This window comes from Triticum dicoccoides, chromosome 1A (genome assembly GCF_002162155.2).
Source record: "Triticum dicoccoides isolate Atlit2015 ecotype Zavitan chromosome 1A, WEW_v2.0, whole genome shotgun sequence".
NCBI lineage: Eukaryota > Viridiplantae > Streptophyta > Magnoliopsida > Poales > Poaceae > Triticum > Triticum dicoccoides.
In genome coordinates this window covers 195,001,451-195,017,301 of record NC_041380.1, presented here as the reverse complement: position 1 = coordinate 195,017,301, position 15,851 = coordinate 195,001,451, and the positions used below count along the sequence as shown (strand labels likewise).

At 41.3% G+C, this 15,851-nt stretch overlaps 1 long non-coding RNA gene across 4 annotated transcripts; it reads left to right on the top strand.

Annotated features, from left to right (window-relative positions):
• The first annotated feature begins 6 nt into the window (after window positions 1-6).
• LOC119266482 lies at window positions 7-3,322 on the top strand. Of its 4 annotated transcripts, none has more exons than XR_005132031.1 (6): window positions 7-555; window positions 682-1,370; window positions 2,411-2,513; window positions 2,579-2,830; window positions 2,905-2,980; window positions 3,058-3,322. It is a non-coding gene; the product is annotated as an uncharacterized LOC119266482 (long non-coding RNA). The 4 variants fall into 4 exon arrangements; XR_005132029.1 differs by lacking the exon at window positions 2,579-2,830 and adding an exon at window positions 1,496-1,598; XR_005132028.1 differs by lacking the exon at window positions 2,579-2,830.
• The last annotated feature ends 12,529 nt before the right edge of the window (window positions 3,323-15,851 follow it).

The following is a 15,851-nucleotide window of genomic DNA, read 5'->3' as shown; positions in this document are numbered from 1 at the left end:
CTTAAGGAGAAATTTGGTTTTTGGTGAACTGAAACAATATACCAATAAAAATTTAGCGCTTGGCTGTACATATGAATGTTAACTTTGTTAAAATAATTCTCCCTTTATAAGAGAAGATTTCCTAGTTCAAATATATTTTTTGAAAAAATATAGTATTTTCCTGACAAACCTTTTGATTCCTCAACATCCATATCTAAGAAGGATAATAGTGGTGTATTTATGTTGCTTTGGGTCTCTTATCACTCAGATCATTCATCAGAAAAATATTTAAAAAATAATTCTATTTTGACGTTTCCTTTGTGTTCATTGTTCCATCATAGTAGTTTAGGTGCACATGAAACCAGACCATATGTTTCAGTTTCACTCTTTGGACCATGATGGTGGTGTGCAAGGTGGGCTAGATCGTAATGCTAAAAGAATCAATGGAGGTTATTGTATAGCTTTTAGATTCTCCAAAAAATAATCTAGCAGATGGATGATCCTATTATCACGTATGGTGGTGCTGTGCAAGGAAATGGAGCAGCATGATGGTAGCTAATGCTGTTATTTTCACATGTAAGATGTATGAGCTTCAGTTTGTCATGCTATTATCATGTATAGTCAAAAATGATTAGTTTAATCGGAATTTAGAGTTTCATGCTTAGTTCTCTAAAATATTGTTTTTATATGTAATTCCTGCAGAGTGTAGTATATTGGGAGCCAAGGCCGAGTAGCAAGCCATGTGTCACCGCAAAGACAGGAGAGAGATTTAATTAATTGTATTTGCAAGATTTGGTCTTTCCTTCTTGTTTTCCTGGTCATCTCACAGGTTTTATCACTTACATTTCCTTCTATGGTGGTCTGATCATTGTACTTTGGGACATTGTACTTTTAGGACGTAATGTGCACTTCTGGTTGTTATTTTAAATTGCTCATGTCTTGATATGTCTTTGAAATTCTTGACATCTGCGCCAGTAGCCTAAACCTCCATGGCATGCTCCATCGGAGTATTTTGTTTGTTGTACAATGTTCAAGTGCGACCTTCCAATTTTTTTTTTGTAACTATAAGGTTTGGCACCTCAGATAAGTTCTTGAAATACCAATGTCATATTTCAATTAGAAAATAAGATTTAGTTTGATCATGCATGCAATTGTAATAACCCTACTTTGAGCTTTTATGTACTGGTTTAAATAGTTAAATCTTCTAGATTCTTTTGCATATTTTGTTGGAATTATACTATGAGAGCATCTTAGTTTTCACTAAGTGATAAAATACATTTTCTATTTCCGTAATACAGGTCATTAGTGGTCACTTGGGATGGGTGCGATCTGTAGAATTTGATCCAGGGAACAAATGGTTTTGTCCTGGTTTTGCTGATAGGACAATAACGGTAAGCCCCACAACCTGCATTCCTTTCCTAGAAATTTAAGATGAATTCATGTATACATGCAAGTAGTTGATACAACAACCTATTAGTTACTCGGATGCTTGCTCTATTGGTGTCTGCATTTTAAGGAGGAAGAAGCCCAAGGTAGAAGACAAACAACAACCATTCAATGAAGATCCAACATTGCTCGAGCAGTGGCGTCATAGTTGAAGGCGGGAAGAGGGTTGACAGGTGTGGGTGGGGGTGCGATGGCTCGCTAAAAAAATCTGGTTACTGGGGTGGTCCACAGGGACAGTCGAGGGTGGCGACAGGGGAGGGCAGGGAAGCAACGCGGTCGGGGGTGGTGGCGATGGGTGGATCAGCCGGTTGTAGTTGGCGGTTCAGTAGGAGGAAGAGGTCAGGGGTAGAGGGTAAACAACAACCATCCGACTAAAGACCCAACAACCCTCATAAATCAACTTTGCATCAAATTTTTATAGTCTAACATATAACTGACACCCTTAATACCGAGATATTTAGAATATTTTTGATCATATTTATATGAAAAAAATATCATCTTATGCAATACTAAAGTTATACATTATAAAAATTGAACTCGTGATGTGCATCTAATGATATTGATTCCGTATTGTGATTTTTTTGTATTTTCTATAAAGTTGGTAAACTTTACAAAGTTTGACTTTAGACAAATCTTATATGCGAGTAAAAGGACCGGAGGGAGTACTATGTTGCTTTCTACATGTCTTCTTATGGCTTTATTAAAGATCTTCATTTTTATGGGTTTAAACACAAGATGTTATTTTTGTAGCACATTTCTAATAAGTTTTTCTTCTATAAAAATATAATTTTAACCACATTCTAAAATATAAATGGGATTTGGTGATAAGTAATCATTGTGTTTGTTCATAATCTATCAGACACGACAACGTTCATGTCGAATGTGTTCTAGAAATGTTCTTTGATAAATATGTTTTTAGCTATTAATATTTTAGTATGGTCGTAAATTTAACAATTCACATATCACTTCGATAAACAATTTTTAGTTGGGAGAATCAAGAAAGAAAGAAAAGAAGAGCACTTCAAGGGTAAAAAGTTAGTTGCCGATGCAGCCCGTTGCAACGCACGTGCATCCCATCGTGCAACATGGTAAGTAAAGTATTTTGTCTATTGTTATCATGGTTTATTGTTGTTTCTAATAGCTCCACTTGTAGATTTATCTTCCCTATGCATTCATCGGCTGATACATCTTGTACGTCATCGACAAAGAGGAACGTCGTATATATATTATGGACCCTATTCAAACATCACAATCATCAGAGGATAAAATTTTGAGGCATGCATTGAAATTAAAAAGTTTTGCAAGGATTTCAAACAAGCACTCAAAATAAAGCTGTCTGGTTGGAATTCCGATATATCTAAATGGCAACGTTTATTTCTGTTTAGTATTCCAACGAGTATAGATGGTAATGAATTCATAAGAAAAACTTTTATTTTTGTTATCACTATATTTTTTATTTATTAATTTAAAAAATTGCAGGATTGTGTTTGCCTATTTTGTTTTTCATTTTATGCTCTGGTGGAACGGTAAAGAATTGGTCAAGCCAGTTTGCACGGTGAGTATTGTCCGTTACATGTTTTAAGACCTTTGGCGTGAACTTCTCATACTAACTATATATATTTGTTTGTGCAGAATGGGTATGAGTTGAGGAAATAGTTTTTACTATACTTGCTAAAATGTCGTGGGAATGAAGCTAAAGAAAACTTTCCAGATATTGTGAAAGAATTTCTTGAGCGCATCATCTAGATATTGATAGTTTTGTAACAGATGTTTAGTTCGAACATCGCTCAGTTTGTTACATGGACATGTTGTTAATCTTTAGTTTTGTTATCAATTTACATTACAAAATTGGACTTCAATTATTCAATAATTGTGTTTGTGTTATATTGTTTGCACATATGAAATTTAACATGTAACTTTTGCAAACTATTTTAAGAGCCCGTGGCAACGCACGGGCACTCTACTAGTACATATATATATATATACTAGTAGTATCATGCATATATATGATAGTGTAGCTAGGATACTAGCTACTTTTGTAATGCATAGTATCATAAGTTAACATCTTAGGTTGCCTTACTAATCACACAAAGTAGTAGTACAACATTTAATATGACACGGTATCATGATATGATACCACATCCTCTCTTGTGTGCCACATCATCTAGAAAGTCTAGTTGGCATGCATGATACCGCTTATGATAATACCATTACAACCAGCCTAGCTAAACCGGAAAGGAGGGAGTATGAGACTAGCTAGCCACAATGGAGAGTAGTACACTAGTAACATACACATATCCCTAGACTATATATGTTACTACCTTCATAGTGGGTAGTAACATAAGTGTAGTGTGATGCAAAGATTCATTTCTTATGTTACAGACTCATATTGCATTGGGACATGTGATGCTACAATAACTATCTCTCTCCTCATTAACTTATTGCCACATAAGCAAGTTTGCTGAGTTGGAGTCGGTGTTACTGCTGAAGTTACTCCCACTGTGGCTAGTCTGATACTAGCTAGTCGTCTATGATATACTAGCTACCTCACTAAGAGAATGGTTAATAATACAGCCAAGGGTCGGCTATAAGAAGTTGACATGTCATATACAGCCAACCTCTTAGCGGGTATGTACAATAATAAGTTTTATATATGTACTAGTTTATCGGTAGTTGGCCCACCTTACATCCTCACAAAGTGTCTTGGGTCTCCTGTTGCAGCTGGCTCTGCTAACCAAGAGCCCGCTTTTGTTCTCTTTCCTCGAACTAATAAGCACATATATATTATTCTATTCCTTATAGCCAGACTACCCATAGTGGGAGTAACATAGGTAGTAACATCACACATATCTAGATAAAATAGATGATGTGGCAAGTAATAAATGAAGAAATGGAGGAAAGTGGATATGTGTGATGTTACTACCTATGTTACTCCCACTGTGGGTATAGTCTTATACTATAGTATGAGACTACCCACAATGGGAGTAACATAGGTAGTAACATCACACATATCTAGATAAAGTAGATGATGTCACAAGCAATAAATGAAGAAAGAGAGGAAAATACTAACATAGATAGTTACTAGTAGTATGAGTAACATCACATGTACATATCAAGGCAAGATGTGTCTATAGCCTAATAAATGAAGTGTTGCATGTTACCACACATATATGTTACTCCCCACTATAGAGGTAGTAACATAGACTAGTGTAACACACGGGCATGTTACTAGTCTATGTTACTACCCATTGTGGCTAGTCTGAGTAACATCACACATCTCAAGGCAAGATGAGTCTATAGCCTAATAAATGAAGTGTTGCATGTTACTGAGCATATGTTACTCCCCACTATAGAGGTAGTAACATAGACTAGTAACATTCTATGTTACTACCCATTGTGGCTAGTCTTATGTCACTCTATTGTGTACTTACTTGCTCTAATAATGCATAGTATCATAGAGTAGCTAGTATCATATGTAGTACTATATTTATATTGTCATGCATGACACACAGTAGCATAACATTTATTATGATACGGTTTCATGATATGATACTTAACCCTCTCTTTCTTCATTTAATTAATTCTATGGCAGCTCATCAAAATCGCCTAGTTGGCATGCATGATACTAGCTATGATACCCACTTACTATCAGCCTAGCAAAGGTGTACAGATCATTTGGGCACCACTTCGTGAGTTTTCATCCGTTTGTTCGAGAAGTGGGGAGAAGTTTCAAACATTTCGGCCGCGAGGTGCAGCCACTGGCGTAGCCCTAGTTGATATTTTAATTACAGAAAATTTAGATGGAGTTCGGACATCATCAAAATCGATGTATGCCTGTGGCGTGCTCTCATGACCCCGTGGAAAAAAATTGGTAAAGTTTGGCACAAGTTTTGATGACCGCTCCTTCCAAACCGGAGCATCTCACATGAAGGATCATGATTTTCCAAAAGGAGACGTGTCAATTCAAACTCCCGTGGCCGGTGACTTCATCATTTGGCCTCATAAAAATTTCCACGGTACGCAATCACCATTATACCACGGGTTTGATTTTCTGGTGCATTTCAGGTATCATTAGCTATATTTAAGACATTTTTTGATATTAATGTGCATTTTGTGCATAAAAATAAAATTACAACCAAAACTGCATGTGCTGTCGAAAGGGATGAGGATCGCCGTTCGATCTGGGAGCATCCAATGGTGCAGACGTATGATCCGTGGGGTTTGGGTTCTGGCTAATCAGAAAGCACGACTCAGATCGTGGGCGGGGTGGTGGCGGGGTTTGGTCGGCACACGACTTTCATCAATGAAACGTGTGCTATTCGCAAACTAGATTGCATATTTTTGTTCACACATACTGTTGTGAGATTGATTGAGTGTGCTACCTTTATGATATAATAATAATAATAATAATAATAATAATAATAATTATAAACAGTTCATATTCATTGCCTGAGCTGACAGCATATCTAGGTCAACATGTTAACGGTTCTTACATCAACAAAAAATCGGGCATAACTCACAAATTCAGTACACGCGACAGTTCTAAATTGAACGAATTAAGTTGCAGGGTAGGCATAAAGACTAGTCTTACAGCTTAATTCCCATGGACATGGGGGAACTGAGATCATTAAGTTGACCCCGAATGAACTTGGTTTTTTTTGATGATTTTAAACTTATTCTCTGTTGCACTAGTGCGTGATCCCTTGGCTGGCAACTCATCGAATTCATCGTACTCGTCCTGATCGGCAACATCATTGACACCTGGTACCATTCTCTTCCCATGCATCGCTATATGGCCGTTCTTATGCAATGGGTCTTCCACAAAGAAAATCTAGGTAGCATCGCTGGCAAGAATGAATGGGTCCGCGTGATATGCCATCGTTGTCCTGTTAACACAGGTCTTCCTGTACTCATCAATCCTTACTTGACCAAGAGGGATCCATGTGCACCTGAATAATGCCACCTTAACTTTCACATAGTCAAGCTCCCAAATCTCTTTGATGGTTCCATAGTATACCCTTTTATCAACTTCATTTACAGTCATGCATTCTATTCGAGCAAAGCTGTTCTGATACTACTTCTTATCACGTTCCTCAGTGTAGAACGTGTATCCATTTATGTCATATGCTGGGTACGTTAGCACTGTAGGTGATGGATTTTGTGCCAACCACGTAGCAATGTCATCGACGGATCCTTGTGCCAAACGATTCTTCAGCCATTCGGCATAGTTCTTAGTGTGCTCCTTCATCTCCACCTCTGATGAAGGCACCATTGGTAAGAATCTTTGGCGTATCTCCGCCAAGTGTTCTTTGTCATAAGCGATGAGAATGGGGCTGTTAAGCAGTACCGTCAAATGAGCATTCTCTGCCAATTCTTCGGGTGTAGCCATTTGCGTGCCAGCAAGGACTGGCTTACCTTTCAACCTTCCCTCGTGGCAAGAGAGGGCCAAACCTATATGTCTTTGTTTCATGTATTCGGTGCAAAACTCAACTACCTCCTCCGCGGTATAACCTTGTAGGATGCTTGCCTCTGGATGGTTTCGGTTCCGACAAAAGCGCTTCAGGATTCCCATGAACCGCTCGAAGGGATACATGTTGCGAAGAAACACAGGACCACAGTACTTTATCTCGTCGACAAGGTGCACAGTGAGATGGACCATGATATCAAAGAATGACGGTGGGAAAAACATCTCTAGGTTGGACAATATTCTTGCAATATCATCTTGCATATGATCCAACTCTTCAGGATCTACAACTTTCTGCCATAGTTGGTTGAAGAAATGACAGAGGTCAATGAGTGTGTTTCTTATATCTTTGTCCATCAGATTCCTGATGGCCACCAGGAGGATTTGTGTCAACATTACGTGGCAATCATGTGACTTCATGTGTCCCAACTTCATTTTACCTGAGCTCACTTCCACGGGACTTCTGATGTTAGCGGAGTAGGAAGAGGGTGTCTTAACTAACAGCAAATAGGTGAAGAACTATGTTGCTTCTTTTGTACTGAAATTGTATCTCTGGCGAGCTTTGATGAATTTATCATCATCTTCTGCTTCACTCTTGCGTTCTGATTGATCAACAAGCATATCGAGCCATGAACCATCACCATCCTTTCTTTTACCTTTAGTCTTGAGCAGAGTACCAAGGATGCTTTCACATACGTTCTTCTCTATGTGAATGACATCGATGCAGTGACATACACATAGAATCTCCCAGTAAGGTAATTTCCAAAACACCGATTTCTTCTTAAACACTTGATCCTTGGGTGTTAGTTTCACCGTCAAAGGGTGGTTCTTGCCAAGCACAACATTAATTTTTTTAGCCATGTTGTGGACCACCACCCCTTCATAGGGTCTCGGGGCTGCAGCTGCCTCTGTCGTACCATCAAATTCAGCTTTCATCTTTCGGTATGGGTGATTTTTCCGTAAGAACCTACGATGACGCAAATACACTGTTTTCTGCTAGTTGGGAAGTCTTCTGCTAGCTATCCTATCCATGCATGTGACACACCCTACTTCTCCTCTTGTTTTCTGCCGCGATGTGTTACCTAATGCCGACATATCTTGAATGGTGTGCACCAGCATGGCATGTAGATCGAAAATCTCCTTTCTGTAAGCATCATAACATTTTACAACAGGCGCATCTATCCACACTGTCAGCAGTTGTTCTACCAGTAGCTGAAAGTAAATGTCGATGTCATTTCCAGGTTGCTTCGGGCCTTGGATAATCATTGACATCATAATGTATTTTTTCTTCATACATAACCAAGGAGCTAGGTTATATATGCACAGAAGCACCGGCCATGTGCTGTGATTGGTGCTCATATCGCAAAAAGGATTCATCCCGTTAGTACACTCCCCGAGCCTTATACTTCTAGATCCTTCCCAAAAATTTCAACCTTTTTGTCGATTAATTCCCACTGAGCCCCATCTTTCGGGTGCCTCATATACCTATCTGCAATTCGCTCATCATGATGCCACTGCAACCTCTTTGCCTCTCTAGGGTTTGCAAACAAACGCCTCAACCTTGGAATTAAAGGCAAGTACCAAACAACCTTGAACGGGACTCCTGTCTTGATCTCGTCGTCCAATTTGTACTTGTCCCTTGCTCTCCTGTGCTTGTATCGTGCATGCTTGTATGTGGGACATGCACGAAAATCTTTGTACTCACCATGGTACAATATACAATCATTCACACAAGCGTGTATCTTCTATACTTCAAGGTCCAATGGGCAAACAATTTTCTTTGCTTAATTTGTGCTTCTGGGGAGCACATTATCTTCCGGAAGAATTTCTTTCAAAAGACCTAACATCTCTGTGAAGCCCTTGTTTGACAGACCGTTTGCTGCTTCAAATCTGAGAAGGGCCAGTGTGGCACTCAACCTAGAATATTTATTTTTGCAACCTGGATACAAATCTTTCTTGGAGTCCGCATCAATGGTTGGGAGATCCTTGTACCCAATCATATGCTTATCCAGGCCCTTGAAATCTGCAATCATAGCAGCAAAATTTGGCATATCAAGATCGTCGTCATCTGCGTCGACGTCTTGGTTTTCCAGTGGGCGTTTCGGCTTTCCGGTGTTCAATTGGTAGCTTGACGCCTCTGCCCCGATGTTAGATTCAACATCCATGTGACATTGATCGGGGTTTGGCATCTCCCTGCCCTGGGTATCTTCATCCATGACCTCCTCTTCACCGTGTCTGGTCCAACGTGTATATCCATCCATGAATCCCCTAGAGACTAAGTGCATCTGGACATCTGCAACTTCATGTAACTCTGTATTGGCACAATCAGTACATGGACACATGATGTAATCCACATGACCAATTCTCCTCTTTGTACTTTCAGCCAAATTCATGAACTCTGTCACGCCATTGATAAAATCTGCGGTTTTCTGATTCTTCATCCATCGAGATCGTTCCATCTGCAGCACACAAATGGCAATTAAAAGCAAAACAACAACATTAATACACGGATTAACTGCTGTCCAAAGATGCGTGCATAAATCACAAGGTTTTATTTTAATAATTACTGAGTGCGCTCCATGTTGTTATCCTAACGTGCTATGACAAAAATTAATGGCCAGTAAATTTACACGCAGAGTACTAGTACAACACTACACTTAGGAATTGAATACCTAAATTTAGCCACTCACAAAAAGAATACCTTAATTAATTAGCCGCACGGCGACCTCCACCCAGTAGACAGACAAGCGCAATGCGGCGGCATGCCGAGACAACAGGGTTGAGGAGCAAAGCTTAGTGCGGCTGCCACCTGAAGTTCGACTTCCTCTATCCCGCGCGCCATCTACCGCGATGGATGTGCTCGAATCACGCCGCCGCCGACCTCGATGGTTGAGCTCCTCCTATCTCCCGCCACAAAACGAGGATTGACCTCCTATGACGCCGCCACCGCCCACCGACCGAGGATTGACCTCTTCTCCGGTAGCCGCTGCCTTGGCCGCCGCTACTATCTCTACATGTAGAGCGCCTGTTTTTTGATGGATATCTGCGAAGCGGCTGTTTACATGGTATCTCACCGTAACTCAACTATATGGACAGGGTAGTACATCACATACAGTTATGTAACGGCAACCGTGTCTAACCTATGTTGTCTTCTCACATGGTTTAGTGCGGAAATCGTGTGTGACGTTGTGATACCTAACACAAATGACATGTACAAACAGTGTGTCGTATACAACATAATATAGTGCCATTAGTAGTTCCTGACCGTTAGCTTATCTCCACAGTTTCCCCATTTTCCCCAAATCCCTACATAGCCTCCAAATTCCCTCACGTGGTGCTGACATTGGGGGAATGCGGACAAGTGGTGCTGATGGTTTCAGTGCGGCTGCTCCTGCTCATATCGCCGCCACGACGGCGGTCGGCCGCCGAGCACTTGCCTAAGGTCATCAGAAGGCTGGTGTACTATGGATCCAAATCGTCCTGTCAGGTTCCAATCTATCCCGATCTTTTTTTCCATGTCCAATGTATGGCTCCTTGCTAAATCCGTCCAGAATGACCCCCCCCTAGGAAAGCGATCTGCTGCCGGATCCGGAGCTTGACTCCAGACTCCCGCAACACGAGTTCGACTCCAAGTTTTGCGCCACCGAGAAGTACCAAAAGATGAGTTGTGTGCATGGGCACACTCCCGCTCGACGTGTATGCACGGAGGGATTCGACATTGGTAGGCAGTTTCTCAGTTGCCCCATAGAGGTTAGTGCTAATTAAGTTCATCATTTTAATTCAGTTAATTCCACCGCTCATCCAGAATACTATTTAACATTGGCAGGGATATGAGGCTTGTGTCTTTGTTAACTGGCTAGATGAAGAATGGCATGGCAGGGCTCAGAGTGTTATCACCAAGCTCGCAGAAGATAACGTAAAGCTGAAGAAGAAACTGGCTCATCTAGATGTACAATTAGTACGATGAAGCAAGAAATAATCAATCACACGCAACAGATGAAAGCAAGAGACAAGAAGGAACTAGCATGTGTAGTTGTGGTTGTCGCATTAGCCATGTTCTATGCGCTATTTGCAATGATGATTAGGGGTTTTGTTTGACAGTATTGCTAAAGCACATCTAGATGTGCTCTAAGTAATGCACATCTAGGTCCTATATATGCCGTTGATGTTACGCGAAGATTCGTGCAGATATTTTTCTTTGTCTTTTTTCTTTTCCTTTCTAGTTTGATTATTACTGCTTTATCAATAAGAAGAGCTCAATGTATTGCTTGCCAACTGTCCTACTCTGTTCGTACCGGTACCGGTGCATAATCCCAAAACTCGTTCCTTGTTTTTGTCTTAAAAAAGGAAACCAGCCAAATAGCCAATAGGAGTCCTGCGCAACCCCGGGAATTTCGAGCGACTTGGTACAAATAATTACGGTTGATTATATCAGCAGTTAGATAATACGTCAACCCCCGCTTCAATCCCCGGTTCAATTGGCAGTTCCTCTTCTGTGGATACCCCGCTTAAGTGTCGACCATCTTCATCGTCCCCAGCAGGCCGCGCTACACACCGGCACACACTCTGCAGCCATGTCGAGCGATAGCGAGGACGATAGTTCGACCAGCAGTCTGGCGCCCGATGATAGGTCAACATCGGAATCATCCCGCTCATCTTCCATGAGTCCGGCGTCTAGCCCAGACCTCGATTATATCTAATTCATGGAAGGGACGCCGCCTCCGGAGTCGTCAGATGACAACCAGACGTACAAGGAGCCGTAGGAGGACGAAGAAGAGGACGGCGATGATGATGAGGGAGAATGGTCGAACGAGGAGGAGGACGACGGCGATAGCAACGACGATGATGACGGCGGCGGCGATGAAAAGCCAATGGTCAACAGCAAGAAGCGTCCTCGCCAAGATGATGTCGCGGGGCCATCCAACAAGAACAACAAGAAGAAGGACTAAATTAAGCAGACTGTATATATCTTTGTTTATCCTATCAATTCATCGCAGACGGTTAGTAATATGTATTCGACAGAGATCTTCTACATTACCGCCAATAGGTTGGTTTGTTGAACTGTGTGCCCTGACGAGCACACAATTCAAAAAATAAGACCGTATGGGCTATCTATAATGATCGCACACAATTCCGATTACTGACCTGTTTGCCGGGTATCACACACATCTTGTTACGCCGAATCGTTCGTGTTCACCTCACTCATCGCAAATGGTTCATCGGAGTGAACTGTATGCCGTATATCGCACACACCTTGATCTGGCTGCCCATTTTTGTTGTTCTGTCTCATCGCAAATAGTTCGTACAGATCAACTGTATGCCCCACATCGCACACGCAACTATAATCTCAACCGTGTTTGATATATCATTCATCGCAAACATTTTGCATCATTTCTGACGGTTTTCATACACCACAATTTGTGATTATTGCATCGCACACAGTTTCTCGAAGGGTCTCTGATCATAGTGTCGCGTTAGCAGCATCCTGCAGTAGTGTACTCTCTGTGTATGTGTGTGGTACTCGCTTTGCAGAGCCGGACACGTTTTCTGTGTTCGAAGGCTATTTTGGAGTATTCGGAGGAGGAACCCGCCTTGCAATGCCGAAGACAATATGTGTGCCGGACACCTCATCATTGAAGCCTGGTTCAGGGGCTACTGAGGGGGTCCCGGATTATGGGGTCCTCGGGCGTCCGACCTGTTGGACATGGGCTGGACTGATGGGCCGTGAAGATACAAGACAGAAGACTCTCTCCCGTGTCCGGATGGGACTCTCCTTGGCGTGGATGGCAAGCCTGGCGTTCGGATATGAAGATCCCTTTCTTTGTAACTGACTTTGTATAACCTGAGCCCCCTCCGGTGTCTATATAAACTGGAGGGTTTAGTCCGCAGAGGCAATCATAATCTTACAGGCCTTCTAGGGTTTTAGCCATTATGATCTCATGGTAGATCAACTCTTGTAAACCTCATACTTATCAACATCAATCAAGCAGGACGTAGGGTATTACCTCCATCAAGAGGGCCCGAACCTGGGTAAAACTTCGTGTCCCCTGTCTCTTGTTACCATCAACCTTAGACGCACAATTCGGGACCCCCTACCCGAGATCCGTCGGTTTTGACACCAACACTCATTTCTAGCATTCGGTTACTTACGATCTGTCATTGGCCTTTTCTGCTTGTGGGCCAAATTCAGCCCACGGTTACAATCGGCCCATTTGCGGCCAGTTAATCCATTGGGCCATTTTCATAACATCATCAAATACGACCTGTTGTTGTCGGCCCATGAATGGACGATTCCAAATCTAGCCCGTTTACAGCCCATAATGCAGTCTGTTATTGGCCCATGTTTGGCCTATCGATCATACGACATGTAGAAGGCCCATTAATGCTACGACCCATAGAAGGCCCGTTGATGCTACGGCCCGTAGAAGGCCCATTGTTTCTACAGCCCTTAGGAGGCCCATGGTAACTACAGTAAATATGTTGCCCATGGTTATTGTGGCCTAGTTTTAAAAAATAGGTTATTGCGGCCACTAGCAAACCACGGAAAAAGAACTGCACTGACTACAAGCAAACAAATAAACAAGACAACAAGGAAATAAATAAGCAAGCAACTTATGCTAGGCTATCATGGCTATTACACATATTACATCCACTGGGCATCAAAGTTCACCAGTGCAAATATAGGGAACAACGCATCATATCATATACACTGAGATTGTCAAACTTGGCGACTAGTGCAAATAAACGCTGCAGCAAAACAAGTCCCAAACTGAAACCACTTCAGGAGAGCTCAATAAACAATATCCTGGGTACCCATAATGCTAGCAAGATGCTTAGCAAGCTTATTAACTTTCTCTTGGTTGGCACTTAAATCCTCCAGCACTTGCTTATGCATCTGAATTCTACAAGGACTTCCTCAGTCCTTCGGCTTCTTGCCGCAACACAACTGACTGATGCCTTTCAGCTTGTAGCTGAGACTGAAGAAGCTGAAGTGATTCAGGCAGCAAGGTCGAAGAGCTTGTGCCAGCGGTACTGGCCAATAACTCGAACACTACATCAACGCAGGACTGTAGGGTTTTCTCAATGTCTACAAGATCATTTTATCTCCTTTCTTGGAGACCAACAGGGTTGTCTCACTATCTTGAACCTTATCTACATTACTTTCTCTACCATTGCATAGTGGGGTGCTCTTCTCCAATATTTTGTTCGCATACTACAAGAGAAACAAGGAGACACATCACATGTTTAGCATGTAGTATACCAAACTCATTTTGGTAAACTGGTTCAGTAGTAAGGTGGACAGGATAACAACATGAAACAAACATATATCTATGTACTATGGTCACTGTATTGTCCATATCATTCTAGTTTATGTTGCCAAATCAAGATAGAGACACAGTTCAACTCATATATTTCTAAGACACAACAGCATAGACAAAAATATAAGTGTGAGAAACTACACAACATTGGCAACACTTGTAATGTGCATCACATGAGAACATAACTGTTTATACAACTGAAACTGAAATCACATAGAGCAAGAAGTTAGAACATCAATCCAGTTAAAGAAATAGGTTTAAAACATAAATGTTGCGCCATTGGAGTTTCAATTGGATCCTTCAAATTCGAAAGTAGTTGGTATGAGTAAATACAGTGATGCAACAACAAAGGAGTATGGACCATAGCTACGGAATCTGACCTGAGAACAATTGCTCTTATGCTTTAAACGTGGAGTTTGGGTTCGCTGTGGTGGTCTTCATGCTTTGGGCACTGTAGTTGCTTTACAAACTGCTCGTGTAGGGGTACTCTATGGTGGACATGGTGCTTTGTCAACTAGAAGTGGGTTACTATCCACTGGGGTTGGGCTTAGATGGGTTATAGCTGGTTCTCTGCCCAACTGTGTAACTGTGCAATCTGGAAGTGTGTCGATTATGTGTGGTGGGGCATGTTTGTGGGCCAGTACAACCATGGTTCTATCCGCATCGACGGGTAGCACTCTCATTTGTGAAGAACGGGTTTTTCTCCCTTAGATACTGCCATCACCCCCTCCAATTCAAATGGCTGATAAACAAGGAAAGAAATTGAACGTACAGACATTGTGTGATAGACAGATGTGGTAATTCACATATATGTTGTCTAACCAAACAGGACAGCATGACACAATTTCACATATATGATGCCTAACTAAACAGGATAGCATGACACAGTTTCAGATATATGATGCATAACTTAACAGGATATAATGGCATAATTCAACATATGATGGGTATCTAAATAGGATGACATGACAAAACTATATGATGTCTTCCTAAAATAGGTTGGGATGAAATAATTCACATAAATGTTGTCTAAGTATACAAGATGGCATGATATAATCAACATAATTGATTCATATACTAAGCAGCTAGCACTCACATGTATGATCTCCAAACTAAGCAGATGGAATTCAATATTGTGCATATGATGTCTAAACTAAGCAATGTAAGACACCATATGCATGACATGAGAAATATAAACATTGCAACTTAGAGCATACACCTCAGGTGGGATATAGGACTGGTCATCTGTCTCTGAATCCTCCTCTGAGGAGCTCCCTGCAACCATCGAGATATATGCTTCAATAGGTACCATTGCCTGCTCTGAAGACCTTGTTTTCACTCCTGATTTTTCCATAACCGACTCAAATGGATGATACACATGAAGAGCAATTCAATATACATAGATTGTCGACAAATGGAATACGTAATGAAAAAAAAGATGGCATGAGATAATTCACATATATGATGCCTGGCTACATGGCGGTGCATAATTCACATATATGATAACTGGCTAAAAAACATGGCATTGCATAATTCACATATCTGATATAGAAAGCAAACAGGAGGCATTCACACAAAGCATGTCTAATGTAAGTAGATGGCATGGCAATGCAAGACACCATATGGATGATATGAGCAATATA